This window comes from Urocitellus parryii, chromosome 7, assembly GCF_045843805.1.
Source record: "Urocitellus parryii isolate mUroPar1 chromosome 7, mUroPar1.hap1, whole genome shotgun sequence".
NCBI classification, from domain to species: domain Eukaryota; kingdom Metazoa; phylum Chordata; class Mammalia; order Rodentia; family Sciuridae; genus Urocitellus; species Urocitellus parryii.
The window spans coordinates 120,416,889-120,437,119 of record NC_135537.1 but is presented as its reverse complement, the minus strand read 5'-3'; the positions used below and the strand labels follow the sequence as shown (position 1 = coordinate 120,437,119).

At 45.0% G+C, this 20,231-nt stretch overlaps 1 protein-coding gene across 8 annotated transcripts in view; it reads left to right on the top strand.

The window, feature by feature from the left end:
• The first annotated feature begins 18,932 nt into the window (after window positions 1-18,932).
• Window positions 18,933-20,231, top strand: part of Prpsap2 (phosphoribosyl pyrophosphate synthetase associated protein 2) — a 37,048-nt gene continuing 35,749 nt past the window's right edge. For 4 of the 8 annotated variants that reach the window (XM_077800696.1, XM_077800693.1, XM_077800697.1 and 1 more), the window contains exon 1: window positions 18,933-19,033. The gene's annotated coding sequence lies outside the window, so the exon portion shown is untranslated. Of the gene's footprint in view, window positions 19,067-20,231 lie in introns of all 8 variants that reach the window. The other 4 variants (XM_026381717.2, XM_077800695.1, XM_077800698.1 and 1 more) reach the window with 1 other exon arrangement.

Here is a 20,231-nt window from a genome sequence, read left to right as displayed (position 1 = left end):
TCTGCTAACTAGTGGTTGAGCTAGCCCACCTGCTTTGTACACAAGTAGCCCCGCCCTGAGGGAATGGGAATGGACGGGGATGGTGGGGAGGAATTGCTTACCTGAGATTCTGATGACAGTAATTGAGACTAGCAAAGTAGCTTCTCTTTGTGTCCCTCACAAAGGTAGAAAAATTTGGATGTAAACATGAAATTTTAAAAGTAGAATGAAACAGACATTATTACTGTATGTATATATGTGACTACTGACCAACATGATTCTGCAACATGTACAGTCAGAAAAGTGAGAAATTGCATCCCATCTATGGATGATATATTAAAGTGCATAAATGAGAGAAAGTATGAATGGGTGTATTATACAGAGAGAGAAATGTAATATTATGTTAACACTTTGAATGAGTCTCTAAACAAGATATGCTATTGTGTCTCAGTTGCCTGGAAGGGTGAAGCCACATATGACTGAGGCCACTTCTGCTTTTAAAACCCAAGATCCATTGGAAGCTTGCAAACCTGAGTGGTCTTGTCCTGGGAGACATTTTGTACATCCTATGTGATAATGAGCTGGAATGATCATTAATGATCTAGCAGGACTATTAATTTGCCAGTGTCTTTTTTGTGTGAAAATGTAAGGCACTTCTGCATAATTGTTTTATTTTTTCCACATCTTTTTTGGTGCATTATAGTTGTACATAATAATGGGATTTGTTAACATATTTATACAAGCACACAATATAATGATATAATTTGGCAACAGTTCATCCCTTTCATTGCTGTGTTATATTCCCAAGTAATTCCTCCCTCCCTCCCTCTCCACCGTCCACCCCTTGGTATTCCTACTAGCATCTCTGGGATTTTTATGAGATTTCTCTCCCACCACCATTCTTTTCCTTTATTTTCCCTCTGAAGCTTCTGCATTTGAGACAAAACATATGACTTTTGATCTTCTGAGTTTGTCTTATTTTTCTTAAGATAGGGATCTCATATTCCATCCATTTATCTGGAAGTGACATAATTAGATCTTTATGGCTGAGTCAAACTCCATGTTCATATATATATATATATATATATATATATATATATATATACCACATTTAATTCATTTATCTGTTGATTGATGCTTTGGCTGTTTCTGTAGTTTGGCTATTGTGAATGGTGCTGCTATAAACATGGGTATGCATGTATCACTGTTGTTGGATGACATTGATTCTATATATACTAAGGAGTGCTATAGCTGATTCTATGCGTGGTCTTCTGAAGAGTCTCCATGGTGATTTCCAAAGTTGTACTAATTTACAATCCCAGCAATGGTGAAAAAGTGTTAGTATTTCTCCCCATCCTCTCCAGAATTTATTATTGTTTGTATTCTTGATGACTGCCATTAATGGCTGATGTGAGATGATATCTCCAAGTAGTTTTGATTTTTATTTTCCTGATTGCTAATGATGTTGGACATTTTTCATACACTTGTTATGCCAGAGTCTTTGACTCTTATGAGGCCATATCTGCCATATTCTGATGTGGTATAACCCTAGGCTTTTAAGCCTCTTGACACTATCCCCAACTCCCTCTCCCCAATGTTATCCAAGAGAAAAAAAGAACCATGACAAAAGATCTGTTACATAAAGGAGAAAGAAGCTGAGTTCCCATCCTCAACTTCTGAGAGAGATTCTGTAAATACTTGAACTTTCCCTAATGATAGGGTTGTCTCTGGTGATCATCATAGTTGCTCTGACCACACTTGAATTTTCTACCATTTTAAAATTAATTTTTAAACCTAGGCAGGGTGGTTCACACCTGTAATCCCAGCTGCTAAGTGACAAGAAGGATCATGAACTCGAGGCCATCTCCAGTTCCTTGCTATTCCAACCAGATCTGGCAGAATTAATAGCTGGCATTAGATGTGTTAAGTAAAAGCACACACAACTTTTAGAACTTTTATAGGTGGTGCCAAATGGTTCACCCAGTGGTTCTCTGAGAGAGGAGTATCACTGGCTGTGTATCCCAGCAAATTTGCCCAGGCCTTCATCTCCCACACTCTCCCCAATGCTGTTCAGCACCAGCCTTAAAAGTTGCCCAATCAATGGGGTTCACATGTCATCTCCGTAATGTATTTATATTGACATTTAGAAGTTGAGCATCTCTAACAGTACAGCTCATATACATTGATTCCCTTTTGAATTGCTTTTGAATTGCCAAACATTTCGCTTTGTCTCACTTGAAAAATTTTTGACTCCTGAGGGTTTTGTGTGCCCCCAGAGTATTAGCCTTTTATCTGCCTGAAGGTCTAAGGAATACTCATCTTGTTGTGGTGTAACTATCTCTGTTGTTGTTGGTTTTGTGTTGCCATTAGCAGTCAGTCATTTCCTTTGTGGTTTCTGACACTTGTGTCATAGATAAGCATTGCCAACACCAAAGTCATGGAGATATTGTCTAGGGAGTTTTTTTTAACTTTTTAGACCCATCTGAAATGTTCCTTTCTAACAGAAGTCATACTTAGCCAGCCCCTTCCAATAATATGTAGCCACTGATGTGATAAATCCAGAATAGGAAAATCACATAGATAGAATGATGACTGGTTGCTGGGGACTAGGAAGAGGAGGAGGAGAATGGGGAGGAACTTGATTGAGAAAAATGTTCTGAACTAGACAGTGTTGATAGTTGAACAATATTGAAAATACACTAACTGGGCCAGGCGAGGTGAAACTCACCTCTAATCCCAGTGAGTTGGGAGACTGAGGCAGGAGGATCACAAGGTCGGGTTAGCCTTAGCAACTTAGTGAGAAACTAAGCAACTTTGTGAGACCCTGTCTCAAAATTAAAAAAATCAAAAGTAATGGGATGTGGATCAGTTATTAAATGCCCATGAGTTCAGTCCCTGGCAGAAAAGAAAAGAAAAAAAATGCAATGAACTAAACGTTTCAAAATAAATAAATTACTAAATTTTATTTCAAATTAATCATAAACAAATAAAAAATGAAGAAGTAAAATAAATAGGAAGAAATAGTGAGAGGACAGGACTGCTCTGGCCATAGCAGGACCAAGGTAGAGCTGAAGAGCTGGCACTGGCTGTGCAGCCTCTAGGAGCTGGCACTGGTGTGAAGGGGTTTCTGACAGTGACTATCCCTCTGGTGCTCAATGTGGTGATGGATCAGCAGCTGAAGCTGCAAGAAGTGCTAGAGATAGCCCTGCAACTGGAAGAGGAGAAAAGATCACCGAATATTCACATTCCTGCCAGGCACAGGATACCGTCCACCTTCTCTCAGAGAATGGGCCACACAAAAACCCAGGCTGGTGAAGAGTTCCCAGACTGCTTCCAACCTATGATTGCTTTGTTCCTCTTTGTCCCTGCCCTACCCCCGCTTCCAGAAGCTCCACACTGATTACCCAGCCCATCTCCTCCCCACATATTCACAGATCCCCACCCCACTCCTCTCACCTTCAGGCTCTGACCCAATGGACACTGGGTGCTTCAGTAATTCCAGAAGGTGGCTTTGTGTCCCACATGTGGGCCTGGCATGTTGAACTGGCTGATGTTCTGACCAGCTGTGTAGAGTGTTTCAGACATGAGCCAAGGAGGGAGGAGACCACCCTAGGGGAAGATGGGTGGGCACCAGCATGAGAGGCCTGGCCTTTCTTCCTCGTAGCCATCCCAGGCAACCCTGCACAGCTGCATTGCTGGGCCTCTGGAGAGACAAGCCAACCTCCCCCTAGGCACACCCTAGTGTGACAGCCCCAGTCCAGAGACAAGGTTCCAGGTTACATCCTGGTAACCAAGGATGTACTAATAGAACCCAATGGTATGGAGACCTTGATCAACAGTGTGACCATCCCACCTGTTTTCAGGGAACTTTGACATACGGTCTCTCTGCTCCCTTCTCAATGGCATGTCAATTCCATGAGGAAAGGAAGGTGGTGTCTGCTATGTGCATTGCACTCACTATCTCTGGGCTGGTGCTCTATAAATACCTGAAAAGTGAAAGAACAGTGGGGATCTGTCCTGCCCAGCCTTTCCTAGTGCTTTTGTTCACACACTGACATGCTGCCCAATTCTCTCTTCACCTCATGTGGGTCATGTTGTCCCACTGATATGCATGCATATCTAGAGGAGGCCAGGAGGATGTCCCAGCTCCTATGATGCTGAGTGTACACCCCAGTATCTAGTGTGAATGTCTGACCTAGAGTCCCAAGAGGGCAGGGATTTCTGTCTGCTCTGTTTATAAGATAATGGTCAGTTCCCAGAAAATTGTCTGCACTTAGGGTGGCTTCAACTTTATGCATTATAGAGTGGAATGCCACCCACCTGCTTCCAAGATGTCTGAGTGGTACTGAACCCAGACTCTATAGCCCTCATGGAATCTAGTTCTGGGTATACCCAGAGGTCACCTCTGTCTTATTCCAAGTCTAGAGAGTAAATGAGGAGTGAGGCAAAGAGGTCCTTGAAGCAGAGAGAACAATATATGAGAATAGGGACAGCCCCTTCCTGCAGATTTATCCATGGGAATAAATATTGGTAAGTACTTTCTATGGTAAGCACTTTCCCTGCTGCTTGTGTGATAAATTAACTATTGAGGTAAAAGGGGCTGGGGTGAGGCCTTCCCAGTCCCCTGGTTGCCTGAATATTGCCATGGTGTCTTCCAGTGCTAGGGGATTCACACCCCCCAGCCCTTGCCCTCAGCTCCAGGGTCACCACAGCTCCTGCCTTCCCCCATTAAGTCTCCAGTCAATGAGATGATGTGGAAACTATAGCCAGTATAAAAGTCCACACCTAGAGATCCATCTAAAACACAGATGTCCCCTTCAGCTCTGTGGGACATGGGAAAATGGAATGGGTCCAGAAGCTGCTATTGTTGTAAAATTTCAGCCTCTGAAAATGCACCAGGGAGGAGATTTGTCAGGGCCCTGTCCCCAGTACGGACATGAGAAGACTGAAGAGCTCAGGTCCCAATCTGATCCCTGCCCAGGCACTAAGAACCCACAGGCCTGCACAGGAAGGGGAGGACCAGAAGGATGAGAACTTCCTGAGCAGGGCACTGTTTCTGGGTGGGAGGACTGTGTCCTTCATTCCCTTTTTCATTCATATTGAATGTGTTACTGATCTTCTCTTCCAATAATACCATTATAAATAAAGGGTAGGTAATTTACTGAATAAGATTTGATATGATGTGATCTTTATGTAATGAAAAATAGTCACATTATTAAAGTATTTACCTATGACAATGTAGAAATAAAGGATCTTCTAGGTTCCAGCCACCAGTGCTTATCACTTTGAATGGCTGGGCTCTGTCTCTCTCATGTGACTGTTTCACAGTGTTTTGTAATGCCCTCACACCCAGAGTCAGTTTCAAATATGTGTGTGCAGGTGCACCATGCCCTGAGTATCCTTTAAAAACCAGCGGGCCTCTCATTCCAGACATCCTGAAAACATCTGTGTTTTCCATGTAACAGCTTCCTTGACTTCTCTCCCTGTGGGCACAGGCAGACCCTCAGCAGCACCAGTGCTCCCTGGGGCACCAGGAACAGACTGTTCTTCCATCTACGTGGATGTCAGTGAGGGCTGTACTTCCTCACGAATTCAACCAGTGCTGGAGGAGGAGTCTTGCAAAGAAATCTTGAAAAATGAGTGAGTGCAGAGGTGGGATTACTCTGTTGCATTGGCCATGATAGATAAAGGGACTTGAACTTGAAAACTTTGAATGAGTGCTGACATTCTCTGACAGGCATCCTCACACACACACACACACACACACACACACACACACACACACTCACAGACTCACTTACCTCCCAGAAATCACAGACTGTCTCACACTTCATAAAATCAATGCACACTTGCTGCCTGTTCATTTAAAGAGGACAAGAATGAGCCCCTGTGGACTCACTGCTCCACTTTAGAGGGCCATGCAGCCAGGTGCCCTGGACGCCTTCCCTGGGCTTTCTCTAGCCTCTTTCTTCTCCCACACAGAGGTTGTCACTAGCCGGAGACTTGTCCATTCTTCTTCTCCCTGTTCTTTATACCCTATGGTGAGAATGTGTTTCCTAGTGCTTTATTATTTTGCTGGTTTGTTGTTGATATTATCATAAATGATTTCTCTGGGTACTCTTGTTCAGCACTGTTGTTGAGATTTACTGGTTCAATGACATGGAGCTGGATGTTATTATTTTTCACTGTTGTATGATCTTCCCTGGTGTAACTGTTACACACCTGATTTATCTGTTCTCCAAGCACTGAATATAGAGGCGTCTTTTTTTTCTATTTCCAAATAATACTGCGTTGAGCAAGACGATTATAGGTTTGAGGGCAGCCCTAGAATTCAGAGAGATCCTCAGAAACTGACCAAGAACCTGTCTCAAAATTCAAAAGAAAAAGGACCAGGGATGTAGCTCAGTGGTACAGTGCCCCTGGGTTCAACCCCTAGTACCAAAACAATAAAAATTTTAAAAAATAATCAACTTAGATCTGTATGGCATTTGTCCTACTAAAGAAATTTCATCGGTCCCTTCCAATATCATGTTACCAAAGAGAAATGAGACTGCATTGATTTGAAAAATGCAGGCTAGTCATATCGCAGGGCAAGAATGATGAGGGGTTGCTGGGGACTAGTGAGAGGTGAGGAAGTGGTTATAGATAACTATATTCAGAAAAATGTTCTAGAACTACATAGTGGTGATTAGTGCACAATTTTGAGAATGTACTTAATGCCAATAAACTTAATATTTTAAAAATTAATAAATCTTTAATTTTAAAAGAAGCTAATTTTAACAAAAATATAAATACATAAAATAAAAAGCAGGAAAAAATGGCAGAGGAGGGTAAGTGTAGCTCTAGGGTGGGAACAGTTGTAAAGGTGTGCCCCAGGGGGGTTGCTGGCTGAGGGGCCACTAGGAGCTGGTGGCCTGGAGCCACCATTGCAGGTGTTTCCAGCTCTAGCTCTCTCTCAGGTGGTGGAGGTGGTGGAAGTGGAGCAAGAGTCTCCACAAGCACCAGAGGTATCCTGTTCCTCCCAGGGACAAAATACTTCCCACTGCCTTTCACAGAGCTCCACACAAGAACCCACCCTTGGAATTATTCCCAGAATGCATACAGACAATGACGGCTCTAGTGCTTATTGTTTCTGCCCTGCCTGTGTTTCTGGAAGTTCTGCTGTGCATGTCCAGCCTCATTCCTTCCCCCACTGCCCCCACCCTAGACCTCTTTGGCCTCTCCCTCCATGGCCTCTTTCTCCCTAGGCTCCAGGTTTTCTATCAAGGTCAGGACCCAGAGGCCTAGGTTCTCCATGTCGGGGCCTGTCATACAGACTTGGCTGTGGATATTACCAGCTGGATTGTGAAGCAACTGCAAGCCACAGAGAGAGGAAAGTACCCTAGAAGGAAGGGGGACAACAGCATGAGAGGCCTGGCCTTTCTACCATGAGGTCAGTCTTCTTGCACCCACTGTTCATAGGAGCAGACTGAGGCTCAGAGAGGTGCAGGGCCAGTTCCAGGACTCACGGCTGTATGTGACCCGTCACCTTGGGCAGCACTCACCTTCCCAACATTAGGTCCCTGGGTGGAGGAGTAGTCATCTATGAAGGCTGGCTCGTGTATCTCCACCAGACTCTCCAGTGAGTTTGCCTGGAACACACATAAAGTGCTGGTATCATCCACCTCTGTAGCCACCTCTCCCTTCTGGAATGGGACATGGAGGAGGCCTAGAATCAATGGCTAAAGTGTGACCCACCAGAAGTATCTGGGGATGGTGTTCAGTGCAAAATCCGAAGCCCTAAGGGGTTTGTCCCACAGGAGGACAGGAGAGCCCCAGCACCACAATGGCTGGCAGAGTTCAAGTGGAATTGCTGAGGGAATAGTTAGAAATATTAATGGCTTCAGGCCAGCTAGTTAGCTGACAAGAGATGGTAGCTCCCTGCAATAGGATCATTATCTCATGAATCCCACCAGAACATTGCTTTGTGGGGATGAGAAAAAAGGCTCATTCCACACAGGAGGGTCCCCATGTGAGGACACCCAGGGCATCATTCTCTGTGGTCTGTAGAAATGGCTCCAGGAAGGAACAAGGTTCAGGTCCCACAGCCTTGAAAGTTTGAATGGCTATGGGAACTGGTTCTACCTGGAAGGTAGTGATGCCCAGGGGGGCCCCTGGTCTTGCTCTGAGAGTTTGGGGTGTGTTCCTTGAGATAGCAAGTGACAGAGATGGACCCATTGGCATAAGTCCATTATGTTTTTGCTAAACACAGCCCTACTAATCCTGATGGTATGTAAGACTTGGATAGTACTTGCAAGAACAGTCAAGTCACTGCCACCTGGACACTTGGGTCCAGTACTTATTATCTGCTGAATGGTGGTATTCACAATTGAGAGAAGAAGGGAAGTGAAAGAGTGTCACCATTTCTGTTGTGATGTTGTCACTAATATGGAGACAGTGATCCTACATGAGGCCAAGGTCACGGCTGTCAGGGAGGGGTGGGGATGGGTGAGGAGTTGGTGCTCAGATTCCTTACGGTTCAGGACTTTGCCCCTCCACCCTCCAGCCCCACAAGGAAGGTGGTCAGGGTAGTGTCTGGGCTCAATGTCCCCCTCTGTTCTTCTCTAAGCCCTGGATGTGGAGTCCCCTCTGCTCCCACACTCACCCTGAGGCCAAGCTTGTTACCTCTGGTGCTCAGCCCTGGCTCTTCCACCACTGATTTGGCACAGAAGCCCCTGCTCCAGTTCTCCTCAATGAGAACCTGTGGAGAGCAAGTAAACAGAGCCTGGTGGCTGGTAAGGAGCCCCAGGTCCTGTCTGGTCTCTATTCAGGCTGTTCCTGACCCTTGTGTCCTTCTTCTCCCCAAGCCTCATAGAGGCCCTATGTCCCAGAGTTCTACCCTAGGAGGACAGGAGATGGCACTGGGAGCCCAGAATGAAGCCTGGACACTCCCAATCCCCACCTCCAGCCTTGTCCTGGGGATGACCATGACAGGACACCTGGCTCACAATCTCCCAATAGCTGCTCCTGCCTCAGCTCCCTGTTCCCCCAAACTCAGGAGGAAGGCATTGCAGAGGTACTCGGGGTGGTGGATGGTTTCTGGCTCAGTGGCCCTAGACTGTTGGGTGTAGGCCTGCGTTGTCTCTTGACACATGGGCAGAGGTTCTGGGATCAGTAACACAACCAGCACCCCCATTCTTACTAGTAGGTTCTGCCTGTGGGCATCCTGGGGCTGGGACCTAGGGAAGGGGCTGTGCAGCCATGGTTGGCGGGGGGAGGGGGTGGGGGGTCTGCCCTGAGGCCTCCTAAAACCTTGGCCTTCATAGGAAATGCAGAAAAATGTGCTTTTCCTTCAAATGTATCTCACCAAATGAGCTGGGGAGGAGGCTTTTGCTAGTATGTGGGTGCCTGGTTACTGGGTTCCAAGTTCTCTTTGGATCTATCACCAAGGAAGGGAGGCCATGTCTTGGGGTTCCCTGACCTGACCCCTCCTCCAGATAAGCCCACAATGTCCCTTGGACTACTGTTGGCTCTCCTTCAGCCCTATGACATTTCCATATGCATTCACAGCCATCCCCAACACTGTCCCCCGCATCCCTTGACAGGCCTGGGTACAGCCAGGGTCCCAGGTCTGTCTCCTCAGGAGACCTGGGACTAGATCTCACTCCTCCTTCTGTCCTCTCATGAGACCTTGGACAAGTCATCATGTCCCTCAAGTCTTCCCCAGTCTCCCACTGCACAGTGGGGTCATCCTAGCATCTGCTTCCTAGTGATGTCACCAGGCGTATGTGAGATAGCACTTAGAAAACCTGCTGCCTTGTGTGTGTAATGCATAGAAATAGAGATCAAATATAGGAACAGGTGGGATGTCACATAGAATAGAGCTAACAACAGGCCTAGCCTCCTGCCCTGTGACTTTGTAAATGTCATTTTCCTTCCCAACCTTCTTTTCTCTCTGCATGGTGAGAGGATTGAAATGCAATTAGTGAGGATATCCTCATCTTCCTAGGCCTTCCAGTTGCTTCCCATGGTCTTTAGATTCAGACCCATGTGCTCCAGCCAGGCCTGTGTGCTGGGCCTCCTGCTGAGCAGTGTCCAGCTCCCCTCACCCTGGTATTCACATCAGAGCAGTCCTCTCCCCTGCAGTATGACTGGGTTTAGTGTATCCCTTGTGACATCTGGAACATGACTGGTGTCACCCCCAAGATTGACTTATGAAGTGACTGTGGCTAACACCTCTCTCTCCTTTCTTGTTTCTTTCTTCTTTTTGTGTTGTTTCCTTGTCCCTCTGTCCCTGGGATCTCTGGCTCTGGGGAAGCTGCTGCTCTCTTCTGTGGCTCCCTAAGGAGAGGCTCCCGAGTCTCAGGACACAGAGGGCAACCCATGAGAATGAGGCCTTGTCCTAGCTGAGTCCTGCAGGTAACCCTGTGACTCAGCTTGGAAGCAGACCTTGCCATAACTGAGCCTCAGCTGAGAATGTGGCCCAGGCCTCATGAGAAACATGGCAGAAGCCCTGGCTGAGGCCTCCTACATTTCTGATAAAAAAAAAAAAAACCTGTGAGAACACAGTGAGATGTTGTTCCATCTGCTCTATTTCTGTTAGTTTTGCATCACTGTAGAGCCTGTCAGTCCCCAAACGTGCCCCCAACAGGGTCATCCTCCCCTTCTCTCCTTCTGGGCTCCCTCCAGCCACACTGGCTGCCCTCCTACCTCTTCTCTGGACAACTCGTTTCCACCTTTGAATCTATCAGTAGTTGATTCTCCTCCTTGTGCAGGGTTGGATCCCAATAGGTCAGAAGGCCTCATGCAGTGACTTCACCTCCTGTAGAGCCCCAGGGTTTATTTACATGTAACACTTGGTCTTTTCTTTCAGTTGTATTACTTAGTCTTTCTATTCCTCCAGATTGTAGTTCAGCGAGGGCTGCGATCATATTGGTCTCTTCCTTTGCAAGTTCCCAGTCCTAACTCAGCACATGGAACAAGGTGGCTCTTCCTGGCTGCAGATGCTCCAGCAGAGCACGGTGGGCTGTCTCCCCCTGGTGGCCATGGCTCATCCTGCACCTATGGAGGAAAAACCACTGCAGGAAACAAGGGCATTAGAGGGACCTGCCCTTTCCCATGCTGGCCACAATGGCAATGGCCCTGGAGTCCCTTGACCTCCCAAAGCCTTTTCACCACAGCCAGGGCAAGCACTCTGGTACCAGTTCCACATGAGACCCTGATGCTCCAAAAAGGTGGTCATTCCCCCTTCTGAGCATGAGTGATTCATAATCCTTTACCCTTCTGTCTTCCTGTATCCTTAATCTGTCTTCCTGACTTCTGTTTTCTCCGAGTCCCTCCAGTGGGCAGAAAATCCAAAATCCAGAGTGCAGTGTCAACCAGGGACAACTGAGATTGCTGAGCCTGCAGGACCCTTGTGATGACCTACTCCAAGCTCCAAAATATGTAGGAAAGGAAAGTGAGGCTTTCTCTCCTGTAGCCCCTGCTTCCAGGGCTTATCCTTGACAAAGCTACCCAGGCTTGTGATTTAGGGCCCCTCTCCTTGCTGTCTTGGATGGTTTTCTGTTTGTGTTTTGGCTGTGCTGGGATCAAACCCAGGGCCTCATCCATGACAAGAAGCACTGTACCACTGAGCTACATCCAGAGCCACCTCCTGTCTTTGGGATAGCCCAGAGTAAGCAGATCCCTGGACACCTTAGGGAAACCCCAAAACTGAAATCCTGGCATCTCTCCCCCTTCCATAGTTTACAGGCTGGGTGGGGTTTGGCAGAGTATACCCATTTTATTATTTATTGATTGAGTTGATTCAGCAGTACTCAGGATTGAATTTAGGTGCCCTGAACCACTGAACTACATCAGGTCATTTTTTTTTTCCAGTTTTAAAAATTTGTTCTATTTAGTTATACATGACAGCAGAATACATTTCAATTCATTGTACACAAATAGAGCACAACATTTCAATTCTCTAGTTGTATATGATGTAGAATCACATCATTCATGCAATCATATGAGTATCCAGGGTAATGATGTCCATCTCATTCCACCATCTTTTCTGCCCCATATCCCCTCCCCTTACCACCCTCCCCTTTGACCATTCCAAAGTTCCTCCATTCTTCCCACACTTTCCCCTATTATGGATCAGCATCCCCTAAACTAATCAGAGAAAACATTCAGGCTTTGGTTTTGGGGGATTGGCTTACTTCACTTAGCATGATATTCTCCAACTCCATCCATTTACATATATAGAGTATATCATCCGTCATCAAGTAAATATACCTTCTTCTCAACAGCACATGGTCCCTTCTCTAAAATAGACCATATACTATGCCACAAAGCAGCTCACAGCAACTGCAAAAAAAATGGAGATAATACTCTGTGTTCTACCAGATAATAATGGTATGTAATGAGAAATCAATGATAAAATTAAAAAAAAAATAGAAGCTACACCTGTAGACTAAAGAATATGATATTGTATGAACAATAGATAGCAGAATACATCAGGGAGGAGACAAAAAAATCCTAGAGGTAAATGAGAACACTGATAAAACATCAAAATCTCTGGGACTCTATGAAGGCAGTGCTAAGAGGAAAGTTTATTGCATTAAGCTCATTCATTAAAACAAAAAATCAACTACCTAACATTACATCTCAAAACCCTAGAAAAAAGGACAAATCAACAACAAAAGTAATAGAAGACAAGAAACAATTAAAATCAGACCTGAAATCAATGAAATTTAAACAAAAGAAATAACTTAAAAACTGACAAAATGATAAGTTGGTTCTTTGAAAAAATAAATGAAATCAATAAACCTGATACCCATTAGCATTTACTACCTCTTCTCTCCTCCACCAGCTCCTGGCAACACAGGTCGGCTCTCTAAATGTATTTTCCTATTCTGGTCATTTCATATGTGAGCTGTCATGAATGATTTCTTTCATTTAGCATCATGTTGCTGAGGTTCTTTTATATTGTAAAATAAATGTTTTATCCTTTTCATGGATGGATAATTTTCCATTGTACGGACAGACCACATTTTGTGTATTCATTCATTGGTTAATGGACATTAGGGTTATTTCAACCTTTGGGCCATTGGTGAATAATTCTGCTGGACATTAGGGTTATTTCAACCTTTGGGCCATTGGTGAATAATTCTGCTATCAATATTCATCTACATGTACTTGTTTGTTTTCAGTGCTTTGAGGCATGTAACTAGGAGTGGCATTGAAGAGTTATGTGCTAACTCTGTCTTAATTCTTCAAGGAACTGCCCAACTGTTATGCTTTTAATATTTATCTATTGAAAGCTCATTTGTGAGATAATTCAAGAAAGTTTAGCAGTGAATGATTGGGTTATGAGAGCCTTAAATCAATGCTTTAATTCTCTGATACAGATTAACTGGGTGGTAACTGTAGACAGGCAGGATGTGGTTGGAGGTGGTGAGTCCCTGGGGGCATGCTTTTAGGGTATATATTTTGTCCTTATTGAGTTCCATGATGTTCTGCCTCACCTCAAGCACTGAGGAATGGAGCTGGCTGTCTATGGCCTGAGACCTCTGAAACTGTGAGACACCAAATAAGCTTTTCCTCCTCTACATTGTTCTTGTCAGGTCTTTTGGTTACAGCAATGAAAAAGATGACTAAAACACACTGTCTTCCACAGTGAATGCACTATATTTTCACCAGAAATGTTAAGTGTTCCAATTTCTCCACATCCTAAAAACATTTGTTATTTTATTTTTATTAACATGAACAATTTAGTGGGCATGAAGTAAACCCTACTGTTGAGTCTTAAAAAGTTTTTCATATATTCTGGGTAGAGCTTGCTGAGAATAAAACCACTGAAGAAGAAAAATGCAGAGAAATCTTAAAAGAGAAACATAAAACTCTGGGGATAGTTGAGTGCTGGATCTAGCCATACCTTCTTTACTATGAAAATGAAACAAACTCCACCTGTCAACTCTCCGTTTTCAGCGAGTTTAAATTGTGCTTCATTGCAAGATTCCTGATTAATACACTTATGATAGAATGTGAACAGGGGAAAACATCTTCCCTTGCTATTATCTTAAGCAAATACAAAATATGAAGTGAGTAGTGAAAGCCCCTGAAGGAGGTATACCAACCTTACTCCCTGGAAGCCCTAGGAAGCAAAGTCAAAGGCCCCATTGCTAGGCTTCTCTGGGAATAACTTCCAATAAATGAGGAAGGAGAAATGGCCTGAAGGGTGGTAACAAAGGGCTCTCCAGAGAGGACAGTGGTAGACCAGATGGAGGAGGGGATCAGTAGGTCCAAGACTCCAGCTCAGGATGATGGACTTAGAGTAACCAAGCCAGAGAAATATGGTTTGGGAGGGGGGAGCATTTGCTGTGATGCTGGACTCCAGCAGGGAGAGACCCCACAGAGTTGAATTGGGGTGCCGCATGGGGAATCCTCACCTTTGACTAGTCACTTTCCAGTTATGGAAACAAAGTCCTAGCAGGTGGGCTGCTGCTGTAGTTCTGCACAGTGTGGCCAACAGTGCAAGGAGAATAGCTGCAGTGAGAATAATTCCTGCAAAGGCTCGAAGCCCAGATGTTCACTGAGTCTGTCAGTAGAAGGCTGCCACAGGGGGCTGTGTGTGGCCCATCTCAGCTTCACTGTGGTTTGGTTTGTTGCCAGGTACCATGGATACATGGCTCCATTCCATCCTCTCAATAGTGCCTGGAGGTAGGAGCATTAGCCTATTCCTCATAGATGAGGAAACTGAGGGTCAGAGAGGAAAAGTGACTTCCAAGGTCTATAGCTTTAAAAAATGACAATATGTAATATATATTATTATGTGTAATGATGATGAATGCCACATGTGATGATAATAATACTATGTAATATATTTAGAAAATAAATAAAACTTACTTGAAAATACTGTAGTCATTCAAAGCAGAACCTTGCTGAACACTTGACATGAAATGGCCCTTCTACTGTGGCCACCTTATGAAGGAGATGTTTTGTCTGTTTCCTGCTGTAACCCCAGGTCTTGGCAATGGGCCTGACATGTGTTGAGTGAATGAATAGAGATGGAGTTCAAGCAGCAGGATGGCCAGCACAGCTACAGGCAGCTTGATTTGGACAAGTGATTTTTAAAGTCCAGGAAACATTGACCATGCACTCTACCAAGTTAAAACATGGAGAGTGCCTGGTGTTGGTGAGGGTGAGGGGCACACATGCTTTTCTACCTTCTTGGTGAGAATGTAAATCAGTATATACTTCTGGGAAACAAAATTTAGAAAGGGCGTCACCTGTCAAGTAAGCACACGGCTAGCCATTTGACATGAGGCAATAATTGGGCAATGGTACAGATAGAGATTGTATACAATAGTAAAAAGTGCCCATAATTAGGGGTTGGTTTAACAGAACCATGATCAATTCATACCACAATAGCTCCTAAGTATAGCTAATAGAGAATGGTTGTCATCTGTGTGCTGGTTAATTACTCACCTGGTCACCACACCCCCCCATGAGTTAGAAGCTGTTAGCATTCCCATTTTATAGATGAGGAAATAGGTGCAGAAAGCTAAAGGGACTTGCTTGAGATCACACAGCTGGGGAGATAGGAGAAAGAATTTGGGCCCTGGCTGCTGGTTCCCAGTTTGGGCTATTCTGTCCATGGTTCACATGATGATATCCACCTAAATTCATCAACCTGGGACCTGGTGTACAATAAACTGTCAAATGAAACATGGAGTCAAAAAAGTATCAAAGAATTACCTACATAGGGTAAAGGCAGATATATAATTAATTCTCCTTGTTTGATTTTTTGGTAACATGTAAATATTTTAATAAAAGAAAATGAAGGTCTTTTCATTTAGGGGCAAAAAGAAAAAAGTTGGAGGATAGAGGAAGGGATCCAATGACAGAAACTTCCAAGGATCCTTTGACTGGGGACCTGGTCTTGGCCTCTGCTGTCTCCCACGGCCAGACTAGCTGCAGTCCCACTCCACCTTGGAGGCCGCATGGCCAGGGACTCAAGCATGAAGAGGCAGCTGCAAAACAGCTTCCTCTGGTGACCTCTTACTTCATGGACTTCATGGCTATGTCATTGCTCTCCCAACCCCTAAACAGCTGCTGACGTGACGGGGCCACTCCATGCCTTGAACACAACCCTTGCTGCTTTGCCATTGGTAGCTTATTTTAAAGATGTTTTTTCCTTCTCCCTCTCCCTCTCCCCCTCTTTAATCATGAGGGAAGGAAGCAAGATTAACCTTCTTCCTGTCCTAGGCAGAGTAATTTGTTCTTCAACCCAATGACCACAGGAATGAAGGACTCCAGACTTCGGGGCTGGTACAAGTGGGTCAGAGAAGTAGCTCTCTCTCGAAGCTACAAATAAGTAGTCTTGATAGGGCACGGCTGCATTTTAGCTTTTGTATCCCCTTTTTAAAAGCCAGTTGCTCCCCCTGGTAGTTAGAATCACAGCCTCTGGGATAGGAGTCTACTGTACTCTCCTTTGCTAACAAAGCAATAAAACCTTTTTCTCAAAACCTCATTATTGGCTTTACTTCAGGCACTGGGACCAAACTTTCCATGTCACCAACATAAGTGACCATTTTTCAGGTGAGGAAACTGAAAGCTCGGAGAAACAATGGTATCTCTAGGAGGTCTTTTCATGCAATGGAGAGGAGAGAGGATATGGAACCTGGTCCTAGTGTTTGACAGCCACGTCTCTGTTTCCTTCATTTCAACAATCATTTGAAAGAGAAGAATCATTCTGTCCCTCTACACCATGAACACCTTCTATTAAAACTATAGCAAAGATTTTTTCTTTCCATTCCCCATCATCCCTGCCCAATACTTGAAATTGAATCCAGGGCTTCATGCTTACTAGGTAAATGCTGTACAACTGACCCATATTTTTTATTTTTGAGACAGGGTCTATCCCAAGAATAAAGAGGTGGAGAGATTTGACTCAGTATACAAAAGGTTTCCAGAGTGTGTGGAGAATGGAAAGCAAATAGAGAAGTTGTATCTGCTATAAGAGATCAAAGGAAACACAATCTTAGTGCCTGCAGGGAGGGGAACCAATGAGAAAAAAGCCACTTCACCGTGGACCCCTGCGAGCAGTGATAACCTGCAGCCAGCTCAGCATCATTCTTTGCTGCTGCTTCTTTCCACCAAGCAAAGAGCACTCACCTAACAGACATTTCCTGAGTACCATAATTGTGCCAGGCACACTGCTGCTGGGTACCATCAAACAGCAAGAGAAACAAAAAGCCTGCCATTGTGGTGCTTACAGTCTTTAAGGGTTGGGTTAGGGATATTTACCAAATCATCGCCCAAATATAGGTTAAACATTCCTAATTCAAAAATCTGAAATGCAAATTGCTCCAAAACCCAAAATGTTTTGCCAGTGATATAATGCCATGAGTGGAAAATTCCACACCTGTGTCTCATCCCCAGCTCAGTTGTGCAAGGGCAACGGAGTAGGTTGCAGGAAAGACAAAGAAAGTGCCCAGAAATGGCATGGGAGACATGGTTTATGGACAAAAGCCTGCAAGAGATCAATAACTGCTCCAAGGAGAGTTCAGGGATGACAGACCAACAGCACCTCCATCCCTCAAAGTGCTTCACCAAGTCACGCCTCTTCTCCCTCACAGCATTTTGTCCAGTGGAAACTGGCCGGATGAGTGACACACTTTCCACAGTGACTTCAGTTCTGTACCAGTCCCCACTGAGAGGTTTTATATGTTAGGCTGCAGAAGCAGTGACATCAGCATTAACTTGCTTTGTTTACCTGTATGAGCAGCAGTCCAAGAAGCAACTGTGCTGGCATGTATGCAAGAAAGAGCTTTTGACAGATAACACCACCTTGCCCAGTTCTGAGTGTTCACAAGAGAAAGCCAATTTCCTTCAAGATAATGTGTATACTGCCCAGGCTTGCTTTCATTGTGTCCTTAACTTGGCTAGGGTTTAGGGAACAGAAAAAAATACATTCAGGAACATGGTGTTTTACTGCCCTTCTTTGCTTTAGGAATGATACAAAGTGAAACTTGTTTTATGCACGAGGCCCTAAGCAACTTAGGAAGATCCTGTCTCAAAACACAAAAAGGGCTAGAAATGCAGCTCAATGGTTAAGAATCCCTAGCTTCAATCCCTGATACAGAAAAAAAAAATATTTAAAATGTTTTGTAAAATGATCTTCAGGCTATGTGCATAAGGTATATATGAAACAAATTTCATGTTTATAGTTGGTCCCATCGCCATATTTCATTGTGTATATGCAAATACTCCAAAATCCAGGGAAAAATCAGAAATCCAAAACACTTCTGGTCCCAATCATACATATGATAACGAGTAAACATACTGAAGTTATAAAGAATTCAAAAATGGATACCCAAAGCACCAATTCTTAAGAAAAGAGCAGCAAAACAAATAGAACCGATAACAACTAAGCACTTATGATGTGCTAGGAACCTTGCTGAGAGCTCTGCAAGTATCTCATTTATTCCACTCAACAATCCCATAAAATGGGTACTGTGATCATCTGTTTTCCACACAAGGAAATTAAGAGATGAAGTGGCTTGCTCGAGGTTGCAGGCCAATAAAGACTTGAACCCAGACACCTACAATTCCAAGCCCCACTCTCACTTCACACGTAATCTTTGTGAACTGCACGCTCCCAGGGACACTAAAAGGCGTAGCCCTATCTTCCGTCACGCCCCTCGTGTCGGCCGGACTCCGCCCTAGCCACGCCCACTGTATACTTCCACGTGAGGAGGGCCACGCCCACAAAACCAAGCCAGGCATCTCTTTGGTCCCAGCTCCGGGTCCCAGCTCCTGGCCCCACCTTCTTCCGCACCCCCCCCCCAGCATTCGCTCCATGTGGCCCCACCCCTATCGCCTGGACCGGAAGATCCCGCTCCTCCCCTTCAGGTAGGCCACGCCCAAAGCAAAGTCACGTGACTCGTCGAGCCCCACTCTGGCCCCTCCCCCGCGTCGTCCCCAGGCCTCTCAGTAGCTGCGGATGCGGTTCTTTCGCGTGGGGCCGCCATTTTGCTCCTAGGGACACCGCCTGGAGAGCCGTGATTTCTTCCTTCGACTGCGGAGGGTGCGGCAGGGCCGGGGCTGGGGTCGGGGCCAGGTAGGCGGGCGGGAGCCTGCGGCGAGTACCGGTGCGAATTGTCGGGCGTTACCGGCATGTGCAAGGGGCGGGGAGCCCCGCGGCTCTGTGGGCCGGTCCCGCGGGGGAGGCTGCGGATACTGAGGGAGACTCCAGCCTCGCGCCCCTAGGGAGTCCCTCGCTCTCTTCCTCTTTCCTTCTCGAGTGGGCTGGCGGGGACAGGACCTACCGCGTGGCCCCGGGGTCCCCCGCCCCCTCTAGGCGCCTTGTGGGGGGGCAATTCCTGATTGTGGGACCTGAGGCAGAGCCCTTCAGAGAGCAGGTCCCCAGCCAGCGGGGGATCTCATCTCCCATCCCTAATGTACCCGCAGCCCTGAGTTTTAATTTGCTTGGTCTTGCTAGTAGCGGACGTTTACCTACAAAAGAGTGGTTTTATTCCACCCCGTACTCAACCCCGCAGAGGTTGAGGGAGCGCCAAGATGTGCTTTCTAAGCTACTGTTCTGCTTTAAAATGTTTTACCCCCAATATAATATATTGATGACAAGGATTTTTTAGAAATTTATTTTAATGTTGGCTCAATTTGAGTGATTAGGTTGTATAAAGGATGAAAATGTGAGATGGGATTTTGGAGCAATAGGAAGTATGATTTCTAATGTTCTGGTTTCAAGAATTTAAATATATAAATAAAAATAATTTACTCATTATTGCACTCCACTAAAGAATATCTTTCTTGTCCATATTTTTCCTTGTCCTGGTCTTTGCCTTTGTTACCAGTTCTGCTCCATTCATAAGCAACTTTGCTTAAATATTGTTGAATAATTATTATATTGAGTGCATGGTATCAGTTGTACTTGTACTGTGGAACCTTTGCATATATTCAGAATTTCTGCTCTTTAAAAAAAAAAAAAAAATCTTGCAGTTACCATCATTGAGCATAGAGTTTTATCCTCCTTTCCTTGGGGTAAATTTCAAAAGTTGGAAATACTTAAACTTTTGTATTCTTTCTTTGGCACTTGATATGAACCGTTTTCTAAAGAAGGCATATATGCAGTAGACATTTTTCAAAATCTGGATATTCGACCTTTTCTGCTCACTGTATGTGGAATTTAGCAGGGTGGCAAGTCATATTCTGTGTAGGTTGAGACCTTTTGTGCAGCTAGTGTTGTATACTACCAACTCCTAGAA